General features: G+C 38.6%; 1 pseudogene; it reads left to right on the top strand.

The window, feature by feature from the left end:
* Window positions 1-7,426: 7,426 nt before the first annotated feature.
* LOC100462593 (ribosome-binding protein 1-like) overlaps window positions 7,427-26,409 on the top strand; it is a 43,136-nt pseudogene continuing 24,153 nt past the window's right edge.

The raw sequence follows: 26,409 nt of genomic DNA, 5'->3' as shown, positions 1-26,409 counted from the left end.
TTGATTATCATTCAGTGATAAAGAGGAATACACTATCAAGCTACAAAATGACATAGAGAAATCTTAAATGCATTTTGCTAGGTGAAAAAAGCCAGCCCAAAAAGACTAAATGAGTGATTCTAACTACAGTTTATGCTTGAACAATATGGGTTTGAACAGGTTTGAAAAATACACGTATCTTTTACAAACAAACTTGGATGTAAAACACATTATTGTGAAATGCAAAACCCACATATACGGGAGCCAGCTTTTCATATACACAGGTTTGAAGGGGCTGACTGTGAGACCTGAGTATGCTTGGATTTTGTTATATACCAGGGTCCTGGAACCAATCTCTTGCATATACCAAGGGATGACTGTATATGACTTCTGAAAAAGGCACAACTCTGAAGGCAATAAAAAGATCAATCCATGCCAGAAGTTTAGGGAGAGGGATAAAAAAATGTGAATAGGTGAAGTACAGGGACTATTTTGGACACTGAAACTATTTTGTATAACACTGTTATGGTGAATACATGATAATATGCATTTGGCAAACCCATAGAACTGTACAACACTCTGTAAGCTATGGACCTTTGTTAATAATAATACATCAATATTCGTTCATCAATTGTAGCAAATTTACCACAGTAATGCAAGAAAGCAATAATAGAAATTCTGTGAGAGATGAAAGGGGAGATGATATGTGAAGTCTTCACATTTTTTATACAAGTTATTGTAAGCCTAAAATTTCTCTAAAAATACGTCTATTTGTTTTAAAATAGTGATTGCTTGGGTCAAATTAGAGTAACTTAGTAGGATTATTCACAAATTTTGACAGTCCATTTTTGTTTGGTAATAATTTGTGGCATTTTTCAGTATCTTCTTATATAATTCTTAATTTATTTGCTGTGAGTGAGGTTTAACACAATGAAAGAAGATAGAAATCATTTAGGCCTGTGACTATAACAGATAGAGGTAACACAAAAGATATATAGTAAGAGGAATTGAGATGCTTGTAAAAATTTAGTGAAGTAATGGACCATAGAATCTAAGCCAGAAAAGGGAGACAGCTTATAGATTAAAGACAAAAGTAAAAGATTCAACGGATTGGAAGGATCCATTATATTAAAGAATGGCAGTATTTGGCATAGTTAAAAATGTAGCTAAGAGGGTTATAGCCCTAAGTGTAAAAAATAATACATGGGTTTATAATGTCTATAATTTTATAAAAACATACATCATACACACATACATACAGAAATGGGGGAGTATAGACTAAAATTTCTTGCAAAAAATTTTAAATAATATGCAAAATACTCTACCCTACTAGAGGTGCTGCTGAATTTCACACCCGCTAAATGTGGACTGAATTTAGTTACTTAATCCCAAAGAATACAGTATGGGAAGGGAAAGACAATAACTTTGCAGTGCAGACAAATACTACTTTATGACCTTATGCCTGTAATAATTATTACCTTCACCAGTATTGTCATGTGGATGCCATGTACCTCCAGACATAATGTGGGAGAAGGGCATTTCAGCTCTACAATATTCTTTGCAGAATTCCACAAAACTTGTCTAATCATAAGAAAAATGTTTATACAACTCAAATGATGGAACATTCTACAAAATTCCTGGGTAGCACTCAAAATTGCTAAGATCATGAACAACAACAACAAAAATGAAAAACAAACAAAAAGACTGAAACAGTGTCACAGTCTCCTGGAGACTAAGGAAATGATGAGTAAATGCAATATGGTAAGTGGATTGCATCCTAGAACAGAAGATGGACATTAATGAAAAACTGGTGGAATCCAAAGATTGGAATTTAATTACTAACAAAGTGCCAGTGTGGGTTTCTTAGTTTTGACAGATTATCACAACGTCTTAAGATAATAACATTATATAAACCAAAATTGAGCGTAGCATATATGGAAATTTTCTGTAATACCTTTACCACATTTTTGTAAATGTAAAATTACCCCAAAATAAAAACTAGTTTGTATATTTTTAAATAAGAGCAAATGGGGAGAATACTGGCTGATTTTGGAATTCTGACTTGTAATGTGAATCGGTTGCTTAAGTAAAATGGATTCACTCATTTGGAGACAAGAAAGTTAAAGTAGTGAGAAGGGAGAAGATTGCTGTCTTCAGACAAAATGGTAGTAGGGCTGATGTGGAATGAAAGGCTGTATTGCAGATGACAGAAATTGATGAAAGATGGGGTGTGACTGACATGTCAGTTGATGACAAGAGCTAGAATAGCTTTGTTCTTTTTGTAAGGACATGAGAGAGGTAGGTGTCTGGAAGCAGAAATGAAGAGCAGGGACTTGTACCTACTAATCAACTTTGTAATTGGTGCAAGTTTTGAAAAAGGAATTAAAAATGGACTGGGAGTGGTGTCACCATTTGGAAAGGTTGCAATGGAGGTAATGGCTGTGGAAGAAATCAGGAAAGTTGGAGAAGTAATGGAAACATCTGGAAAACATGACTCAAATTATGGTTCCCAGATTCACAATAGCTCTGCAATTCTTGCCTGTTGGTATTCATGACTTTTTATGTAGTCTTCTCCCACAATAACTAGTGCTGACTTGTGTCACTGTAAAAGAAAACTAAATTTCTGGGCCCTCTAAATGTATTCAGAGGGAAGTTAACCTTGGCCACTGAGTCAGTAGCATATCTGCAATTTTGCTTCTCAAATTATAGCTTCACTCTCCTGCTCATTGCTCTAGCTCTGTGACTAGATGAAACCAGATACCAGACTTCCTTGCTTCCAATCACTGATCTTTGTTACAGACTAGCTGCCTCCTTTAATTGTCTTATACCGAACTAAGATGAGATGGCGCAAAATACCCCATGACAGTTACAACTTCAATGTGGAATTGAGACAGAGCAGGGACTCCCGTTTTTAGGGGCCTGCAGCCCCCAAGCATGAGAAATCCTGAGTTCCTTCAAGAGAAATTCTAGGCACCTAGCTAGTCCTGAAAAGTAACTAACCAACTTGTTAAATAAGAAATAGTAGCCTACAACAATTGTTAAATAAGTTAGAATCCCGGAGTTGTTTGCTTTCCCCTTAGAAACTAAAGATAACATCTTAATCTATGCCACTGAATTATCTGTCAGAAGCTCAGACCACCACTGAGGACCCCCTGAATCAATCCACTGGCACACAGACCCTGGATAAGGTGGAAATTAGGACTAAATTTTAAATATTGCCCTTTGTTCTGTTTCTTCCTAAGGAGCTTGGAGAAAGCCACCCCCCCCTAGAAGTTCACATTTTTCTACTGATCCCCAAATTTTTAAATAAAGCTTCTCTTCCTCAATCAATTGCAAATCAGATGATTTTTAAATCTGTCTACAACCTGTAAGCTCCCGTTTCAAGGATTGAGAGGAGGGACCAGCTGGGCTTCCTGGGTCGAGTAAGGGCTCAGAAAGCTGTGAAACTCACTCATTTCCTGCATCAGGACTTAGTTCGGTCCTGGATGAATAATATTGAAGATACATGCTTAAAATATTCGTACCACCAGGATTTGTGCATGTGTTTTCTTTCCCAAGGAAGCTATCAACAGAGAAAATTTTGCTGTAAGTTTTCCTGTGTTTTTGTCTCCCTCTCTCCCTTCCCCCTCCCCTGAAACTAAAGTAAAAGGAATGTTAACTGCCTGTTTTTCTGTAACCAGCGGAACTTATCTATACTCCCAATTCCAGTTCCTTGTAAACATATTTTGTAAAATCCTGTGAGCTCCTGTCTCCTTTGCCATGCAGCCTAAGTTGCAATTCCGGTTTTCCTCAAGATCTAAGACATGTCACAAACAGCTAATTGTCTTTGTTTCTCCCTCTGGTAACATCTTCCCGCAGCACGTATTTCCCGCCTTAAAGAGTTTAAAAGGCAATCGTGTAATCTAACTCTGTCTACCCATTCGGGACCCTTTCCAAGCTGTGGAAGCTTTGTACTTTCACTCTGCTCAATAAAGCCTACAGCTTTTTCTCACCCTCGGTCCACGTCTCTATCACTCGCCGTGGTCAGCTGCCACACCAATTCTTTGGCGTGGCTAGTCAAGAACCTTAGGCGTTACAGTATCCCATTCTTTTAGGCCAAAACCAACGTATTACTTCCATGTATCGATTTAAGATTTTACCTATAGCTTCCGCTTTGTGAAATTTACCCCACCTTTAAAAACCCTTCCTCGCAAGGCATCGGGGAGGTCAGGTTTTAGGCACAAGCTGCCCAACTCTTCTTGCTTGGCGCCCTGCAATAAATGCCTTTTTTTCTATTGTTGCAAAAACTCATTGTGGGTATCTGGTTTTACTATGCTGGGTGAACAGACCCCCGTTCGCCTTTATAACAGAATGTTAATTACATCTTTCCTGAAAGAAAAAGACTACCTCGACTAATAAGATTTTTGTACCTATCCATGAAGTCCTGCATAGAAAAATTCTGAAATTCTGTTAAACTTCCTTAAGCTTTGTCTGGATAAGCAATCCCAAGCCTCTACACTTTGTAATACTGATTTCCTTTCTTTGGAATCTGTGCTTCCTGGGTGGCTTGTCCTCGAAATTTGTGCTTAAATAACTCTCTTTAAACTAGATTCTGACCTTTTTGATTATTTTAGGTTCACAGTCACCAGTAAAGTATTATAGAAAAAATGTGTGACTTCTGCTAGGCCTAAAAGATTATGGCTTCTACCTCACTCTAGCTTGGGTCACTCACGACTGAGGCAGCCAGCTGACGGGCCAAGGGCCCTGTGGAAAGGCACCGTGGAGGAGTTGCTACTCCCTTCAGCAGCCACCACTGCTTCCTGGAATCAAAAGGAGCCACTGGGAAGCAGAGTCTGCACCTGGCCCAGCCTTCAGAGAACTGTAGCCTCCTGCAACTCACCCAGGGAAGCTGCTCCCTTAGTAACTGTGATGTACTAAATGATTATTCTTTATACAAGCCACTACATTTTCTGTGTAATACATGAAGATTCGCTGAAAAATTGACTGGCAAAAGGCAGTGAATAGGAGAAAAGATATGAAAATTTTTTAACTACCATAGTGCGGTCATAGAGTGACTACCCCATAACCCAATGGAAGTTTATACACCCCTTTTCATAAGGAAGTGGAGAGATGAAGAGTGTAGGCAACTTTTTGGAGGGGCAGGAGATGACTGATTGTTAGGGAGAATGAACGGGCCAGGGCGACAGAAATCAGCTTGTAATGATTCTCTCTGGAATTTCAATGAGCCCAAGAGGCAGACATTATCTTATGAAACAGTCCATTCAAGTTGGTTGTATTCTGGGTATAGACAAAAGGATTTCAGAGAGGAGATGAATGATGACTGGTGTTTTGGGGAAGATTTCTTGATCACCTCAGGAAATTCCAGAGAGAGTCCCTCCTGCTGGTGCTTTGAGAAAGAGGATCTGAGAGATAGGGAGGTGGGGAAACTTCAGAGACAGACCTTGGTTCCGAGGCTTATTTCTGAGACCTTCCCATTTTCAAAGCACTCAGCATGCTAAAGCCCGTAATTTGGGGCATTGTTTTCTGCACCCTAATAGTGCTATGTAGGCATAGAGAGCTCATGGCCAGTGTAAGGAATGCGTTTGTTATGGACTCAGGGCACAGTTGGAAGATTCCAGAGGTGGGGAGAGTTTGGAAATGGAGTTTCTTGAACTACAAAGTAAGGTGATTGTTTCAGTAACTTGAAATATTCCTTTCCACTCTAACACTTTGTGATTCGATTTGCTTTTATTCATGGGAAATGCACTCCCTCTGGGGTTTACTGTACAGAGAGTCGGCCTTTGATGCTGCAGGTTGATGCGATGACTGATGATAAAAGAGTCTTTGACTTAAGCTTTTGTTGTCAACAAACCTCATGGAATGTTTTTGTTTTTTTCCTTTTATTTAGGCCCCATTGTAATTTAAATCAGCTACTCATTCTGCGCTGCAGAAACATTGTTATATTGTATTTTTTGTGTGTCAGAACTAAACTTTGGTTTCATTGTACTGATAAGACCTACAAGTGTTATGAATATGTAACTCCCAGGCAGAATCTGGATGAGGTTCAGTGAGGGCAGAAAGATTAGGCCAGAAAGGCTTTTACAACTATGTGGTTAGAAAAACTATAAAATCAATAGTTTACTTTCTGACTTATTTTAATGCTAATAGCAAATAGAATCACAAGATTTTTAGGAGGTTGAGAGATCCTTTGTTCCATTTAGTTTTCCTTCTTCCAGCAAATTGGTGAGAATCTGACCTGTTTAAAAGCACCTTAAGTGGAAACCCTATCTGAGTTTAAGAACTGAAAAATATTACTGGACTGGCCAAGCTCGGGTCAGGCTCCTGAACCTTCTCCTAGGCCTATATGTGGACTTCCTTAAGAATTTAGTTTCAGCAAAGAACTTTGTGAGCCGATTCTTCCGGACAGAGGAATTGCAATAGAGAAAATTTAATACACATACAGCCAGCTAAATGGGAGACTGGAGTTTTATTACTCAAATCAGCTTCCCAAAAAGTATGAGAGTAGGGTTTTTTAAAGACAGTTAGGTGGGTACAGCCTAGGAAATGGGAATGCTGATTGGTTGGAGATAAAAATCATAGGGAGTTGAAGCTGTCCTCTTGCATTGAGTCATTTCCTGGGTGGGGGCCACAGGACCAGATGAGCCAGTTTACCAGTCTGGATGGTGACAGCTGATCCATTAGAAAGCAGGGTCTGAAAAATACCTAAAACACCAATCTTAGGTTGTATAACAGTGATGTTATCCATAGGAGCAACTGGGGAGATTTGTGATCTTGTGGCCTCTGGCTGCATGATTCCTAAACCATAATTTCTAATCTTGCGACTAACTCGTTAGTTTTACAAGGGAGGTCTGCTCCCCTCCTTGGGGCAAGGAGGGTGTTTGTTTCAGGAAAGGCTATTATAATTTTTGTTTTGAAATTAAACTATAACTAAATTCCTCCTACAATCAGCTCAGCCTATGCCCAGGAATGAAGGAGGGCAATTTGGAGGTTAAAGGCAAGATGGAGTCAGTTAGGTCAAATCTCTTTCACTGTCATAATTTTCTCACTGTTATAACTTTTGCAAAGGCAGTTTCAACACTGCTAAGTCAATTTGGCAAGAAGCCCTCACACTCAATATCTGATTACTCCCTTGAATATTTGATGGGCTTCCTCATCCTCCCCCAGGTGATGACTGATCACCCTGGCCTGCCTTCAGCAAGAGTCCTGCTAGGTCAGATAAGTAGAATCCTCCTTATCCCTTGTTCTGTATGGTGAAAACAAGGAGATGGTGAAAGTATGATTTCAAGAGACACAGTTTCTTTTCATCCAAAGAGAATTTTTCTTAGGTTTACAATGATTAAAGAGGGGGAGTAAAGCATGAACAAACTTCACAGGGAATACCTTTAGAGATGAGGTTCATTAACCACATAGGGAGTGAACTTCAAAGTCATTAAAATACAGTTGCTCAATGACGACACAAGCAGGTCTTTGTGCAAAGATTCCTGATGATGCGGAAGGCCCCTCATGCAAGACAGAGGTGCTGGTGCTGGCAGGCAGGCTCCCAGGCCTGCTGCTGTCTAAAGTCTGGGTATTCTGGAGGCAGCTGACAAAGGACAGCCTGCCTTACCTAAGCTCTCAGAGTGGCTGTCACTCTCTTAAGTTTATGTATATTTTTAAAATTTTGGATTGTATAAATTTATGGGGTACAAACGTAATTTTGCCACATGAATACATTGCATAGTGGTAAAGTTAGGGCTGTTAGTGTATTCATCACTAGAATAATGAGCATGGTACCCAGTAATTAACTTATCATCCCCCACCCCCATCCCCACCCCTCTGAGTCTCCAGCATCTGTAATCCCACACTATTTGCATGGGTACACATTATTTAGCTCCCACTTATGAGTTAGAACATGCAGCATTTGTCTTTCTGTGTCTGACTTGTTTTATTTAAGATAATGGTCTCCAGTTCCATCCATGTTGCTGCAACAAAAACCCATAATTTTATTCTTTTTTATAGTTGAATAGCATTCCATGGTGTGTGTGTGTGTGTGTATATATATATACTGCATTTTCTTTATCCGATCATCTGTTTATGAACACTTAGGTGCTGCTAAGTATATTTATAGTGCTGCTATAAATATACGAGTGCATATATCTTTTTGATACAACGATTTCTTTTCCTTTGAGTAGGTACCCAGTAGTGGAATGCTGAATCAATTGGTAGTTCTATTTTGGAGTCCAGTAGTTGAGGTCAGTATTTCACAAATAGAGTCTGATAAGGGGTGACATAACCTTCCTGAGGGAAGGGAGGGTTTGCTCGAAGTTCTTGCATACGGAATCTGATAAGACATCACATTCTCCAAGGGAGAGGGAATAAGTTCCAAGAACTTACTATAATAAGACATGTCATTCATGTAGCAAACTATGTGTCTGGAACTATTTCAAAGCTACGTAACACCCTGGCTGTTTCTTCTTAGTATTTTTCTGTCTATTGAGCCCACATCATGCTCCTTGGCTATGAATTTCCACTTGCCCTTGCTGCATTGTGAGTTGAACCCAATCCATTTCCCCTACTGCAAAACCCCACTGCACTGTCGCTGTACCTATTGCAATAGTCCTGAATAAAGCCTCCTCTATTGTACATAACCAGTATCATTGAATAATATTTTTCTTTAACAGAACCAACCCTGTCATGACCTGATAGCATAGGTTAGAGTGTAACTGTAAAATTAATTTTATTAATAATGTGCAACTAGGAGAGATTAAAAATAGTTGTATACTATTTTTAGTAGGAGCCTTTACAAATGTATAGTTTATGTAACACTTTTGTTAGTATTATTATTGTCAACATTACACCTCAACAGTCCTAGAGATAAATTTGATATTTTCAGTACCAGTTTATGAAGGAGGGACCTGAGGTTTGGAGAATTGAAGTAGAGATTATTTAAATAAGAAGAAATGAAAAATTCTCCCTTCAAATGCAGCACTTGCCTGTGTCAATCTGTAGGTATTTCTGGGTCCACAAAGTGACAACAACTGTTCAATCCACTGGCAATGCAAAGACATACAAGGCATGTCCTCTGCCCTCTAAGAATGTTGGGGAGATCCACCCACAATAAAAGCATAGAATTCTGAGTGAGAGGCACTTGCAAAGGGAGCACGTGAAAGCACTTAAGGAATCTCTCAATCAAAAATCTCCAATAAGAGGTAGTATTGGAGCTGAAGTTTGAAGGCTGTGTGTTAGTTACATAAATATAAAAGCAAGTTCATTTGGGGCAAGAGTATGCACATAGACACTCTGATTTAGGCTTATGTGCAGAGGCACAGATGTCTACATAGCATAGCATGCTCACAATTCACAAAGAAGAAAGTAAAGTGGCAGTTATAGAGTAAGGCTCAAGCCATCCAAGAGGGCAAATGCCAATTCATGAAAAGCTTTATGAGCCAAAACATGGACTTGGAATTTTACCCTAGAAGCTCTGAGAACCCAGTGAAGCATTTAAAAGTGGAGAATAAGCTGTCATGTAATGCCTCCTTGGAAGCAGTACAGAGGATAGATTTAGTGAGAATCATACTAGAGGTTTTGGAAAATAATTCCAGTGTCGGGATAAGAATTCAGGCCAGAGAAGAGACTGTGGGACTGAAAGGTCACAAACACTGAGTGCCAGTAGATGTGTTTGAAGCCATCAGTTCCCTGTGGGCAGTACTTCTCCCCCTGCGTTCCTCACAGACTCCACCTACGTCCAACTTGAGCTGGGTACATTGGAGGACTTAGACTTGTCAAGTGAAAAATCCCACAATTTATAAATTTGCAAAGGAGATTTTTATTTCCTAGAAAGGTGTACAGCCTGCAGGGAGGACATCCTGACAGGCTGAGAGGCTTAGCCTGTGGCACGGTGTGTTAGCAGGTGCTTCAAGGGAGGGGAGGGCAGAACAGGAATTTATGCTGAACTGGTTGCAAAACATACATATTCAACAGATGACAGGAGGAGCCATGAATACTCATGGAGGTGGCCCTGATACATGCATATTGAACAAACATGCATGCAATATGTGATTCATGTTCACCTGGCTGTGCAGGCTTAGTGTTTAAATGTATTGCAATCAGGCCCCATACATCAAAAGGGAAAGCGGGGACATGAAGGCACCCAATGTGCAGCCTCTGTAAACCATCCAGAACCAGTCCATGGTCAGTGGTCTCTTACCAAGAGAAAGTTACTTAAATCAGTTTTTTATCCAATCAAAGCTGTGGTAAGCCTGTGGAACAAGGGCTTGAAGTCAGTCAGTCAGTCAGCAGCTGGCAGTGGATGAACTGCAATTGTTTAAATAGCACTTATTTCAAGGCCACTGCTTGTTGTTTGGTTCCACAAGAAAAACAAAAACCTTGTGGCAGTTAGAACAGGGTTTATTCTTTTAAATGTAGAGGTGAGTGACTTAACCCTTGCCTGGCATGATCTTAGCTTCTGTTTATAATTTGGTATCTTATTGCCACAAAGAGTCTATCCTGTCAGCCTTATGACCTCTATTTTAACTCTAATGCTGGTCAGTTGTTGTGTCTGAACAGCAAAAGGGAAGCGGGTAGAATGAGGCGTATTCAACCTCCTGTCCTGTCATGGCTGGGAACTCAGTCTTTGATGTTTTTCTGGGATCTCCTGTGCCAAGTTAGGGTCCATTCAGTTGGTTGAGAGGCTTAGGATTTTGCTTTTCCTTCTCAGACTCTTACTCTAAATCTATGACAGGTCGTCCTTGACTGGGCAGTTGAGTGTTTCAAGAGATGCTCATGAATGGGGCTGTGTACTTCTATTCAGCAAGAGGTGTTTTCACAAGAGCTTGCACCAGCTCTTCCCGCAGGCCTGGGACCCACTGCCCTATTCTTGAGAGCTGCTGTTTGGCTCCCCTCGCTTGGTCCTTGTGAATGGAGAATTGCCTGGGATGCCCTCAGGATCAATTTGCACTCATTAAACTCAAACTTTCCCACACGATCTAATTTGCATGTAATTAGAGAAATTCAATTTAAGCTTTCTCTTTCCTCTTCTCTTCCTTATAGGATTATCTGAATTCGTTAATGATACTGTGGTGGACACTAGTGTCCTGTGGAATGTGTTCTCCTGTCTCCCACCTCAGAATCCCTGGCTGTGTCTACTTTCAAAACATGGTTCATTTATAAGGGGAAAATGTGGAATAACCTGCCAAGTTCAGGTGTCAGTCCTCTGAGATTCACCAGTAGAGTTAGAAAATAATGAGTGGATATACACTAAAAAACAGTGACAACAGGTAGGGCGTGGTGGCTCACGCTTGTAGTCCCAGCACTTTGGGAGGCCTAGGAGGGCAGATCACGAGGTCAGGGGATCGAGACCATCCTGGCAAATATGGTGAAACCCCCACTCTACTAAAAATACAAAAATTAGCTGGGAGTGGTAGTGGGCGCCTGTAGTCTCAGCTACCCCAGAGGCTGAGGCAGGAGAATCGCTTGAACCCAGGAGGTGGCAGTTGCAATGAGCCGAGATCACGCCACTACACTCCAACCTGGTGACAGAGCGAGACTCTGTCTCAAAACAAAAACAAACAAACAAACAAACAACAACAAAATAAAACAGTAATAGCAGACTGAATTTCAAGAATAAGAACAGAATGACCCGATACTGCAGTCAATAAAAATCAGTCAAGTCCACTGTGGTAGATAGAATAATGTCCCCCAGTGATGTCCACGTCCTACTTCTCAGAGCCTACAAATGTGTTATGTGGCAAGTGGGAATTAATGTTGTGACTTACCTAATCAGCCAACCTTAAGATAAGGCGAGGCCGCTGGACTTTCTCAGTAGGCCCAGTAAAATCACCAGCATCCTTAAATGAGGAAGGAGGTCCGAATCAGAGAAGGCCTCCTCTGGCCACTGCTGGCCTCCAAGATGGAAGAAGACCACAAGCCAAGGAATGCAGGCAGCCTCTCAGGGCTGGAAGAGGCAAGGCAAGGATCCTCCCAAGGCTCCACGAGGAGGGCAGCTCTGGCCAGTGGGGCCCGTGTCACACTTCTCACTTCCAGGATTGTAGGAAAGGAAATTGGTGTTGTCTTAAGCTAAGTTTGTGGTAATTTGGTAGCCATAGGAAACATGTTGGATTCTCTACTGATGTATTTGCTCATGTTCATTTATTTATTCATGTTGGGCACGAGAGATTACACATTTACTTGAGATTCAGAAATCACAGGATACAAATAATTTTTTCCCTGATAGTTATAAGGTTCAACAAATCCCAAAGCACAATATATTTTAGGTGATAGGATCTGTTGGGATTTAGGACATGCTACCCCAAAATATGGCACCCTGGCATTTGGGAAAACAGTAGGAGCAGGAGGCGACTTTCTTCTTTCCCTTGTCCTTCTCCCATGAAGTAGACCATACAACCCTCATTTGAGAGGTGCCCCCATCCCCGAAAGAAAGGGACTTCTTTATCTCTGAAGACACAGGGACACAGAGAAGAATATGAACATACAAGCCTTGCTGCCCCCTCCATATATCACCATTAGATCAGACCCTTTGTCCTGTAATTATATATCTCCAGGACTGTTCACTCTTCATCAAACCTGAGCATAATAATGTAAAAGTTTGCTGGTTTCTTTGGGTCTTCTTCACTCCTGAAGGCTCCCGTTTAACATAAAACTTTTAACTTCTGTTAAATAATTGTGTATGCTTTTCTCTTGTCAGTTTGTCTTTTGTTTTAGGGGCTTCAGCTCTGAACTTGGTGATGGGTGAAGAGAGAAGGTTTCTCCTTCCCTGTGCTCTTCAATCCCTAAACTTTCTTTCCCTATATTCCTATAATCCCATTCTTCTGGATTCTCTCATTTCTTTCTTGAGTGTCTCTTCATCTCACCTCCTCCCACAACAAAAACCTCCTACAAATACTAGCACACTCAGCATCTACTCAGGATAGCCAGATCTTTTAGAATACTCTGAGTAGTTCAGAATCAGATATTTTCTCAGTTCCTGAACTTGCTGCCATATTTGTTGAAAGCCACTTTTCCAGCTTATACAATATTCTTTTCTCTCTCTCTTTTTCTTTTCCTTCCTTACTTCCTTCCTTCCTCTCTCTCTTTCTTTCTGCCTTCCATTCTTTCTCTTCTCTTTTTTCTTTCTTTTTCTCTTTCTTTCTTTCTTTCTTTCTTTCTTTTTCTCTCTCTCTCCCCCTCCCTCCTTCCCTTCCTTCCTTCCTTCTTTCCTTTTTTCTTTCTTTCTTTCTTTTTTTTTTTGGACAGAGTCTAGATCTGTCACCCAGGCTGGAGTGCAGTAACCTGATCACAACTTGCTGCAGCCTCAACTTCCCTGGCCCAAGGAATCCTCCCATCTCAGCCTCCAGAGTAGCTGGGATTACAGGCTCACACCACCACTACCAGCTAATTTTTTAAAAATTACTTTTAGTAGAGGGAAGATCTTGCTACATTGCCCAGATTGGCCTCAAACTCCTGAGCTCAAGCAACGCTCCCACTTCAGTCTCCCAAAGTGCTCACATTGAAGATGTGAGCCACTCCACCCAGCCTATCTGAAAGACTTAATGATATTTCATCATTGCAATAATTCCATCTTATAGTAGAATCTCATAGAAAAAAACAGAGGTAATTTTAATGCAGGTATTACATTTTAGTATTATTTTAAAAATATTGTTTGTTTTCTCTTAGTGAGTTATAAATTCTTCCTTTGACACTGTTAGCTGCTCAGAAGAAATGAGCTAGAAATTGCTTGTATTAAAAAATACTTTAATATTTGCATAATAAATGAGTCAACAGTAATTGGTCCTGCAAATTCATTTTTGTCAGACCCTGTAAATGTTACAAATACCCACACATACATTGTAAGTTCTGTTATTGAACAATAATACTCGGCTGCTCATTATTCACTTTACTGATACAATAAAGCAACTGGATGTGAGACCTGAATGGAAACACATATAAAGAGAAAATAAGCAAGGTTGTTTAATGCCTGATTGTCCAGGGCAAGGAGATTCAGCAGAGACGGCAGAGAACAAGGAGAGAACAAGGACTGAAAAATGTCTCCTCAGGGACAGGGTGTGGCAGCTGATGCCTGTAATCCCAGCACTTTGGGAGGCCAAGGGTGGCGGATTAGTTGAGGTCAGGAGTTCAAGACCAGCCTGGCCAACGTGGAGAAACTCTGCCTCTACTAAAACTACAAAAATTAGCTGGGTGTGATGGTGGGCAGCTGTAGTACCAGCTACTTGGGAGGCTGAGGCAGGAGAATAGTGTGAACCGGGAGGCAGAGGCTGCAGTGAGCTGAGATCACTGTACTGCACTCCAGCCTGGGTGATAAGACTTCATCTCAAAAAACAAAAAAAAAAACATGCTCCACAAATGTGTCCTGCTCTACTTTATGGTGGCAGAGTTTAAGGGGGAAAAAAAGGTTTGTTAAGAGTATAAACTAACAGTTTTAGATAAAGTGTGTTTGAGTTTAAGTGATGTAACTTGCTATGAATGCTAGAAATATTGTTGTAAATGTGGAGCTAGAATACAGAAGGTAAGGGATGGATATATTTCAGAATTAAGAAAGGTCAACATCATTTTCTACAAAGAAAACAACAGGAAAGCAGGAAGAGAGAGTGTAAAAAGAAGCGACAAATGAAGGAATGGCAACATCTTCTAGAAAAAAAAATCTTTACCTTCCTCTTATAAAATTTATCTATGACCTTCTATCAAACACCCTCCCCCGCCACACACACACGCATCTGTATGTATGTATGTGTGAGTTGGCTAGGGTGGCCATCCCAAAATAACAGACTGGGGAGCTTAAGCGACAGAGATTTATTTTTATCTCAGACCTGGAGGCGGGAAGTTCAAGTCCAAGATGTCAGCAGGCTGAGTTCTTGTGTGCCTCTCTCCGTGGCTTGCCAACGCCGCCCTTCCCTGTATCCCCACATGGCCTTTCCTCCTTGCACGCATCACCCCAGCTTCTGCCTGGATAAGGATGACTAGTTCAGAATCAAATATGTGACTTATGGAGAGTCCATTGATTTCTTAGCCTAATTTTTCTGTCTACATTTTCAATTGAGACATAGAAGATAGGTACTTGGAGAAGATACTTGCTATTTCTATTTGACTTTGCCAGCTGAGGCTCTTATGATTTGAAGGGTGTTTGGGGCTTTGAGTGTTGATGAGCATGTTTGTGCAGAGATGCAGGGGAATGGCACAGAGAAACAGTGAAAACTGGCAGAATGAGCAGCTGTGTTACTTTTCAATTGTTCTTCAGGTCCTAGAAGACAAAGCCTTTCCCAGGGAACTTCAAGTGTAGCAAATGCTTTAAAATATTTTCTTACAGCTAGATGCAGTGGCTCACGTCTGTAATCCTAACACTTTGGAAGGTCAAGGCAGGCAGATCACTTGAGATCAGGAGTTCAAAACCAGCCTGGCCAACATGGCGAACCCCATTGCTACCAAAAATACAAAATTAGCCAGGTGTGGTGGTGGGTGCCTGTAATTCCAGCTACTGGGGAGGCTGAGGCAGAAGAATCACTTGAACCTGGGAGGTGGAGGCTGCAGAGAGCTAAGATCGCACCACTGTACTCCAGCCTGTGCCACAGAGCGAGACTCTCAATAAAAAAAAAATAAGTAAAAATAAAATATTTCTTCTTTTGCTTAAAGTCACTCCTGGGCGTTAGTTAATGTCAACCAACATAAATTTAGGTAAAAAATCAAGGATGGGAGAGGGAGGGAATATACACTTCTGGGGAAAGCACAGCAGAGTTTTCAGTTTCTCTTTCCTTCAATGGAAGAAACCTTTTTCTGCATACAATACCATCTTAGGTCACACAATATACATTTCTCTTCAGACACTAGGCATTGGCAGATTGCTGAAGATGCGATACCTATTTATTCATTATCTATTTTAATTACTTCATTCTCTCTATTTTCACTGGGAATAAAGACTAGGAAAGTGAACTAGGCAAACAAAATTCACTTTTAATATTCTTTAAACATTACTAATAGAGTAAAAAATTAGTTCATGGGGAAAATAAACTCAGTTTTCCACCTATTCTTCAAACCTATATAAGCCTTCAAAAAGCAACTAAGAAATTATATATATAAATATGTTTTTGTATATATATGTGTGTATATATGTGTTTTATATATACGTGTGTATATATGTGTTTTATATATATATGTGTGTATATATACACACACACCCACACACAGATGTTCTATACAGACAATGAAAAGTTAAAAACCAACCACCTAAAGTAAAAGTTCTTTAAAGTCTGTCATTCTTTAGGGAAAAGAAATGATGGACAACCTTGTTCAGTGGATTTGAATTAGGTACAATCACACCATTTATGAACACAGAACTGGCAGAGAAGAGGCGTATAAAATGCACAAGCTTGGACATTAGAAGATCCTCACTCTGACTCTGTACATGCTATGACCTTCATGCTTAGGGAAGACTTTCTGTCATGTAAGGATAATCAGTATTACTTCCTCACTGTGTCTGGAACATTAAGAATGCATTCCCCCTAAATGGTGGATACTATCATAACTATTGTATCATGTCTCTTAGTTTGATTGGAGACCCCTGCCAGATCCCCTCTACCCCAACTGGACATTTCAATGCTTATGTCCTGAAGTTTCTGCTCACTTAGGCTTTGGACAAAGAGCTAGACCCCGTGCATCCTAAGAAAACTCCTCTCTTCTATCACAAAGGGTGTAGACAACTCTTTGCTTGCTGCATCTGGTGTCCAGTGATAGATACATTTTTCTGGGTTTCCTGAATGTGATCTTAGATGCAGGACCCTGAATTAGAGTTGAAAATGGGGGCAGGAAAAGTGTCACAGTGAAGTTGAGACATCCTTAGGCTGATTCCAGCAGAATTGAAAGAATAAGCCAGAATAAAATGTACATTTCAATTAGCAAAGTTACACCATCAGTGAAACACAATCTTATGGGCTGCAGTGGGGAACTACAATAAATGCAGTATTGGGGAGCCTGGAGAAAAAGAGAAAGTAGGCCAAAGCAACTGAAGTTGGAGAGGTAAGCGGAGGTTTGATTACTTACGTCTTTGTACAAATTTGAAGAAGCTCTGACTACTCTGTAATTCTTACTATTTGGTGTTTTGTTTCCTCATTTGATAACCAGGCTATTTTTGAGCTAGGGAGAGGGTCTCCATGCAGGGTAACATATTTTCTCAAAGCAAAATATTACTTTTTTTTGTTGCAAACAAGGCACATATAATGGGAAATATTGGAGGTCAAAGCAAAGGTTGTATTATCCATTGAGAAAAGCCACTTGACTCTTTGTTTTAATTAAAATGTTTAAAATTTCTATCTCATTTGCAAATGTGTGACAAGCAATCTGCGCTGAAGGTTTACAGATCTCAGATGCATCTCTGAGCTGGGGGAGTATCCTATAGAATGACAAAGTGCCAAGTTTTTTCTATAAGGGAGTAAATTATCTTCTGATAATTGGGCTAATTGCCTAAAGTTAATTATTTTCTCTCTTGTTCCTATGGTCATTCAAGTATTGATCAAAGTTGTAAGTAAATCATAATATAGAATATTAGCTGGCCGGCACGGTGGCTTACACTTGTAATCCCAGCACTTTGGGAGACCAAGGCTGGTGGATTACCTGAGGTCAGGAGTTTGAGACCAGCCTGACCAACATGGCGAAACCCCATGTCTACCAAAAATACAAAAATTAGCCCGGCGTGGTGGCGGGTGCCTGTAATTCCAGTAACTTAGGAGGCTGAGACCGGAGAAAGGCTTGAACCCTGGAAGCGGAGGTTGCAGTGAGTCAAGACAGAGCCACCTCACTCCAGCCTGGGTGACAGCAAGACTCCGTTTCAAAAAAAAAAAAAAAAGAATGTTAGCTAATAGAATGATAGAATGCTCTATTTTATTTCTCCTGGAATTGGATTTTATGTGCTTGGACACAGTGTGACCTTTTGCTTCACATTGTGAAGATATAAACGTGCTTTTAGATGTTATTCTTGCTGGCTGAGTTCAGCTAGCACCATCGTTCTTTGTGGTTCTTGTTGAGGGAAGTGCTCACTGCAGAGTGTTATCAGCATAGACTCTCATTGACTGCACTCTAAACAGGGAACTTAGTCATCGTGGTCATTTGTCCCTGTTTCTGTGTTCACATCTCTCTTCACTTTCCACTTTAAAATAGTTTCCTAATGTTTCTTATTTACTTATTTATTTATTTAGAGTCAGGGTCTCACACTGTCACCCAGGTTGGAGTGCAGTGGTGCGATCTCTGCTCACTGCAACCTCCGCCTCATGGGGTTCAAGCGATTCTCCCGCCTCAGCCCGCCAAGTAGCTGGGACTACAGGGGCCCACCACCACGCCTGGCTAATTTTTGTATTTTCAGTAGAGACGGGGTTTTCACCATGTTGGCCAGGCTTGTCTCGAACTCCTGACCTCAGGTGATCCTCCTGCCTCGGCCTCCCAAAGTTCTGGGATTACAGGCATGAACCACCATGCCTGGCCCCATAATATTTCTAATAAACAAAACATCTGTTGAGTCTTTAAATTTTGTATTATCTTTTCAATTAGTCATTTGAAAACATGAGTATTCTGAATGAAAATAATGAGATTATTTTTGTCACTAATAAAGTTACAAAACCTATTGAAATATGGATGATGATACAGCATCCTGCCTAGCATATTCTTTTGAAATGTCTTAATAATAAAATATAAGTAGAAATATCAGTTCACTAAATGAGACAACAGAGTAATTCCCTTGGTATAATAAGGCTTTAATACACTAATTACATAGTTTACTCTTTAGTATAATATGCTACTTTTCATATTTAGATGGGTAATATTTTCTGTGAACACTAGATTCATTAATAATTATAAATTGCTGTAGCTTAGGATAACAAAAGGTCTTTGGCTCCAAAATAATACTCTAATTGTCAGTGTGATTATTTCATTTGCAGTGATTAATGGTGTTGGCATTTGGTTCATAATATAATTGTATTACTTTGTATTTCTACAGCATTCTTTTTCTAAGAACTTCAAAGTATTTCTCTTTTCTTATACCTTCAAGAAGTAGTGTAGTGTACAAGTACTGTATAATAATTTTAGTTTTATAATGGTAAAGTCACTAGCTATTTTTATAATATTTATTATTTTAAATAATTCAAAATAAAAAAGTAACACTTTTATATTTTTTTAGCCCAAAGCAAATAACTCAGAACTTTTTGTATGTTGACAGTTGATTTTGTAATGCCTCCACTTATATTTAAGTAACTCTATTTGTTCTGTTTATGTGTGAACTTTATTAAATTGCAAACTGAAATTATTCTTTTAATGAAAGATACTAATATTTGTCCCAGGAAGCTTAGAGATAAAATTCTAGCTATTTTATATCAAGTCTATGTAATACATTTCTGCATTAAATACACACCTGGCATTTGGTGAATTTTTATAATTTTAAGTTCCCTCAGCATTCATTTTGAATATAAATGACTTTTTTCATATGAGAAGCGGGCTCAGTCACCCTTGACACAGTTTCTAATTCAACATCGCCCTGCCCCCAGGTCCTCGGTGGGGTTGATGCAGCTGTCTGCCTTATACAACTGCCCTCTGGTGAACACCATCCTATGGGAGATGCAGCCTGCTTAACTCGCCCACCGACCCTCACACCCGACATGGCCTGTAGCGATATGACACAGACTGCCTCTCCATCATGGGGTGACCTCCTAAACTTGAGCCTGTGTGCTTGAAACCCACCAATTAAAATCCCTGTGGGAAACCTTCTTGGATACAGCCCTAGATCCAATAAGGACCTTGGCTCACTGGTCCCTTTCTCTTTCTCCCTGTCTGCACTCCTTAACCTCCATGTGTGTGGTTTCCAGATATGCCAGGTACCCCCAGACCTGGAAGTCCTGGAAGTCATAAAATATTTATTTACATTTTGTGCCTTTCCTAAGATCCTAAATTAAACATGGCAAAATTTTATATTCATACTTGAAAAACAAGCAAATGACTATTTCTTTGTCAATACTGTGATTTTACATTCACAGTACATCATATAAACAAGCACAACTAATCTTTTACAAATGTTGAATGTGTAATATATAAATTAAAAAATAAACACATTTTTCAGAACCATTTCCAGATGTGTTAGCAGCAAAATAAAGAAAAAAATAATTCCTAGCTACCTACAAATGAATGAAGCTATTTGACAGAAGAGTAATGATATAACAGTAGCAATTAGAACTAAAAGAAAGGCATCCAATGGTGTATACAACATGTAAAAGTGTTACAAGAGAGTATTATATTAGTTAAGCCAAGAATATGGTTGGAGATTCCTGGATACTGGCATAATAGGTAGTCAATCAATATGAAGTGAATTCATTGACGAAAAATTGTTGAAGAGTAGGGAGACTTTACTTACGGACTACAAAAGATCCAGGAGAGATATTTAAAAGGATTGTCAGAATAAGCAGCAGGAAACTAAAATTCAAGTAGAATTATGGGAAGGGATGGAAGAGAATGCATTTCAGACATTAAGAGTGACAGATATAGAAGTGTGAGGAAGTGTTTTGAATGCATCTCTGCCCAGCAGTTTACATAATCTTTTTCAGTTTTTCCCACCTTCAAGCATCAAAAGAACAAAGAATGGATATTTATTGATGTTTTCTGGAAAAGGAACACACAAAATTTATCAATAGTAGTATTAATGGTTTCTTATCTCATTTCTCACTCCTGATGCCAAAGTAGGTTGCGATTATAATCCGGTCAGTTTTTGGAAGATGAACTTTGGTGGTGAAATTATGTGCTGTTAGTTCTAGATCTTGGAATGTAACTTGCCTGCTTCTGGCCCTGAACTGTATTGCCTGGCTTATGAGATGAGGTAAGCTGAGTGTCCACATGATCATCATGAAAGGCTAGGTGTGTGTGGTGGCAGACCTGCTGTCTGTGCCTTCCACTCCCAACTCCAGGCTATATTCATGGAGCAAAGCTAAACTCTCACAAGCACTTCCACCCCGTATGTCTTAACCCCAAATAACTTTGAAATGGGCCCACAGAGAACATGGTGTCAGGGGTTACAGGCAGTAGAGAGAAGAATAGGGTGTTCGTCTTTAGTTGACTCACCTACATTATTATTTCTCTGGGAACATTCTAATAGGTAATAAAAAACTATCTCTGGAATATTGCACAATTTAAAATTATATTTTGCTAAATTTCTTTTTTTTTGAGATGGAGTTTCACTCTTGTTTCCCAGTCTAGAGTGTAATGGCATGATCTCAGCTCAACACAACCTCTGCCTCCCGAGTTCAAGCAATTCTCCTGCCTCAGCCTCCCGAGTAGCTGGGATTACAGGCATGTGCCACAATGTCCAGCTAATTTTGTATTTTTAGTAGAGACAGGGTTTCACCGTGTTGGTTGGGCTGGTCTCGAACTCCTGACCTCAGGAGATCTGCCCACCTTGGCCTCCCAAAGTGCTGGGATTACAGGTGAGAGCCACTGCACCCGGTCCAAACAATAATTATTAGTGGTTCCTGCACATTAATTTTTCCCCAAAGTCAGAGAAAATATAGCAATTTTTTAAGGAAAAAAATGCAAATCTGACAATTCACTTATTATTCTTTTCTAAACTTAAGCTATTAAATCACATTCTAGTAATTATATTCTTCATAAAACTGAGTGGCTTCCAGATCCCAGAAAGATATGAGACTTAAGGTATCAGAGCATTCAATATGCTGAGAATCTGTCCCCTGCCTTTGTTGTCTCACTCTAGTGAAGACATTCGTCTAGTGAGGACTTTGTCTCAGAATTCTGCTGGATTGTTGCATGGAAAGAGTGTAGGATCCCTCTGCCAGTGAGGAGTTTTTCATATTAAAGCAGAATTCAGACCAAACACGTTGTGAAAAATTTCAGTAGCTTTGAATGAACAGACATCTTCACTAAATTATCAGATGACATGCAGTTGACATACAGTTCACTTCACACAGTTAAAATACAAGACATTAAAACATTCATGAAAAAAGATTATAGAAATTAGGAAAAATAATAATGCGAAGTGCAAGAAAAATTGATGACACACAATAGAGAATATTAAAAGTATACAGGATTTTGAAAATGAAAGTAATGCATAGTTACATATAAAATATGGGGTATTTCCCATTCAATAAAGACAGACTTCGCTTATCAAAAGGTGATATATATCATGGTTAATTACTGGAATTTGAAGATAAGTAATTATTTAGGCGTGGAAGAAGAAACTGTAATTCTCCTGCAAGGGAAAAAAATTTAGACTGGCATTAGGTTAAACAAAATGAATGCTCATGATGAAAAGATAGTGAAAGTTCTATACAATTATAAGAATTAAGTGCACTTCAAATTGTTTTTAAAATGCTGCCAAACTCAAACATTTTTTAAACAAACTCTAACCATCCAAGAGGTCAATCAGAACAAAGAGGAAGGAGTAATTTGTGAAACCAATGTCAGTAATGATAAAGGCTACATCATTTCAGATTTAGTATATATTAAGATTATGTTATGAACTAATTTACATTACTTATTTGTAAAAATATTGACTATGTTATGACCTATTGTTTGACAAGTATGACAAAATTAACCAGTATGTTAAAAAATGTAATTTATCAAAGATGTGGGAGAACCAAATTAAAAATTTGATCGTGTCACTTTTAAAGACCTTCTGAAAAATAAATTAATTAGTGATTTTTAAAGAAATGTTTATGAAGGTAATTACAGAAATATTGCTCAAACTCTTCTAGAGAATAAAGCAAAAACATTTCTCAACTCTTTTAATGAGGCCAACATATATTTGATACCAAAATCTGATGAAGACATTACCATAAAATAACATGGATACAAAATTTTTAAACATAGATGCAAAAATGCCTCCATAAAATATTCTGAAAATGAATTCACCAATATATAAAAGGACCAAATAAGATTCATTTCAGAAATGTAAAGATTATTTTATATTCTAAAATAAATTAATATCAGTAATTTATTTTATATTCTAAGATAAATTAATATATGTAATTTATTTTATATTCTAAAATAAATTAGTATCAGTAATAAATTTATCAGTAAACAAAAGAGAAGAAAAAATCTCAGAAGTTTAAAAAACACTTTTTTTACAAAATTCAACATTTTTGAATGATTGTAAAAAAGAACTGTTATTAAAAGAGCCATAAGATAACTTCTTGAGTCTTGTTTATTACAAAACCTACAGCTTACCCTATTCTCAAGAAATATTGAAACATATTTCCTGTAAGCAGGGAAAAGATAAGGATACCATTATTGAAATTAAATATATATATTTTGATATCTCAACAAATTAGGAACAAAGGGGAATTTCCTAGACTTGGTAAAAAAAATTACAAAAAACATACAGCTAACACTGCAATGCTGAGAAACTTGAAGCTTTCCTAATATGGTCAGGACGAAGGCAAAAATATATCCTTTTACCACTCCTTTTCTAGATTGTACTAAAAATCCTACCTAATCTGATGAGACAAGAAAAGGAAATAAATACAAAGACTGGGAGGAAATAAATAAATCTGTTCTGCTTGCAGATGGCATGATTAGCTATGCAGAAAACATGAAAGAATCAACAACAAAACCCTCCTGGAACTAATAAGTGACTATAGCAAAGTTGCATTTACAAGTTTAATATAATATACACAAATCAATTGCTTTCCGATATACTAGCAATCAACAAGTGGAAGTTCAGATTAAAAACACAATACCATTTACATTAGCACACAAAAAATGACATACTTAGCTATAAATCTAACGGAACATATACAAGATCAACACAAGGAAAACTATAAAAATCTGATGAAATAAATCAAAGAACTAAATAAATGAAGAGATATTCTATGCTCATGGATAGGTTCAATATTGCCAATCTGTCAGTTCTTCCCAACTTTATAGATCCAATAAAATCTCAATCAAAATCTTAGCAAGTTACTTTGTGAATACTGACAAGCTGATTCTAAAGTTTATATAGAGACACCAAAGACTCAGAATAGCCAATACAATATTGAATCAGAATAACAAAGTTGGAGAACTGAAACTACCTGACTTCAACACTTACTGCAAAGCTACAATAATTAAGATTGTGTTATTGGAAACAAACAAACAACAAGTACAAATAGATCAATGGAACAGAATAGAGAGCCCAGAAATTGACGCGAAATATAATCAACTCAGCTTTGACAAAGGAACAAAGACAACTCAACAGAGAAAGGAAAGTCTTTTTAACCAATGGTGCCAGAACAACAGAACATCCACATATTAAAAAAGAAACAAATTGAAACTAGACACAGAGCTTGCACACTCCACAAAATTTAACTCAACATAGGTTATATAACAAAACATAAAACACAAAACTATATGTATATGCCATGCCACGTATACAGCACGTGACATTTATAGAAATGGTATTATTAACTGTTACATAGAAATAGTTTATGGACTGGAATCAAATGAAAGTATTGTTTATAAAATTGGAAAATAAAAAAATTAGGAAATATTGTCAGAAAAGTATAGTTATAACTATAATAGATGATACTATATTCTGAATTATAAATAGGAAAGCCAAAAAACTAAAAAATAAAGAAATCATAAAAAGTATCATGCCCTGTCAGCTGGGCTCGGTGGCTCACGCCTGTAATCCCAGCACTTTGGGAGGCCAATGCGGGCGAATCACAAGGTCAGGATATCGAGACCCTCCTGGATAACACAGCAAAACCCCATCTCTACTAAAAATACAAAAACAAACAAACAAAAAAATTAGCCAGCCGTGGTGGCAGGCGCCTGTAGTCCCAGCTACTTGGGAGGCCGAGGCAGGAGAATGGCGTGAACCCAGGAGGCAGAGTTGCAGTGAGCAGAGATTGTGCCACTGCACTCCAGCCTGGGCAACAGAGTGAGACTCTGTCTCAAAAAATAAATAAATAAATAAATAAAAAAGTATTATGCCCTGTCAAAAGTTTTTTTGAATTCTTAGCTAATTCTTAACAGATGCAAGTACAACGAAAGAACATGAAATGATCCTTGACCTCTTGGATCCAATAAACTATTGAAAAGTGTTGTAAATGTAAATAACAGAAGCAGATGAGAGAACATCTAGTTTTTCCAGATGACAGTTTTCATGAAGAGCAGAAAAAAACTGCTCTAAGATCCAAGAAACAAGCAGCATTGTAGATGAAGTTGAAATTTTCAGCAATTAGACGAATGCATATGAAATTGCATTTAAAGTGGATTATCTTAAAAACAAAGAAGAGACTTTCAAGAAAAAGAAAATGAGTGAATGGTATTGCAAATGCTCATGTTCCTTAAATCCAATTTTACTCAATATGGAAACAATGAAAAGTAAACAGTTTGGGTAAAATTAAGAAAGCAACAACAGATGATTTGTTCACAACCTTTCCTGTTTGATATCTGAGTAGTTACTTCTTGTACATGCCATGCTGTTAAGGTCTGAAATGTAGAGGAAGCTTGTTGGATGGAAGCTCAGTGGCAGATAGAATTGATGGTCTATCCTGTTGCCATTCTTCCTCTTCCCTCCCTGGCAGATGTTGGAACTTTTCTTCTCATGTTCATCTTCTCATGTACTCATGGGCATTGGTCCCTTCCTGGCCACAAGATGTAGTTTTTGCCCAATCTAAATAAAATTATGATAATTCTCTTTATCTTGACAGAGAATGGTTTTGCCAAGGTTTGTCAATGTAATTAGCACAGTGGCCAACAAAATATATAAAGGTTGGCCAATCATAGTGGCTCACACATGTAATCCTAGCATTTTGGGAGCCCAAGGCAGGAAGATCACTGAAGATAGGAGTTCAAGACCAGCCTAGGCAACATAGTGAGACCTCATTTCTACAAAAATACAAAAATTAGCCAGGCATGTTGGCAAATGCCTGTAAACCCAGCTGCTCAGGAGACTGAAGCAGGAGGACTGCTTGAACTAGGAGTTTGAGGCTACAATGACCTATGATCATGACACAGCCTGTGTGACACAGAGACATCCTGTGTTTTAAAAATAAAAATTATACATTTATATATATATATCTTCAGGTATTTGTGTAAGAAAAATATTCTTTACCCTGATTTAAAAAAATTGTGCTTGGAGATACTGTTCTTTTTGTATTTTGACTGAGATTGTGAGAATCAGATGCCTGGAGTTGTGGAAATGATCTTTCCGTCATCAGAGGGCAAGACTGAAGACACATTTCAACTGCTGAGGACACAAAACAGAAATAGAAATGGCACTTAGGTCCTTGGTGGTGTTGGGTGGTACTTAATTAACTGATCCTAGAATCACATTTTCCAGGATGTCTTGTTGTTCGTGATGTTAAACTCTTCATTGTTTAAGACATTGAATTCTGCTTCAGGTAATCTATTACTTGCAGCCAAGGCACTCCAACTGACAGAACAACAACAATACAGTCAACATTTAATGTGCCAATA

This window comes from Pongo abelii, chromosome 6, assembly GCF_028885655.2.
Source record: "Pongo abelii isolate AG06213 chromosome 6, NHGRI_mPonAbe1-v2.0_pri, whole genome shotgun sequence".
Lineage (NCBI taxonomy): Eukaryota > Metazoa > Chordata > Mammalia > Primates > Hominidae > Pongo > Pongo abelii.
This window is presented reverse-complemented; position numbering and strand designations above follow the sequence as displayed.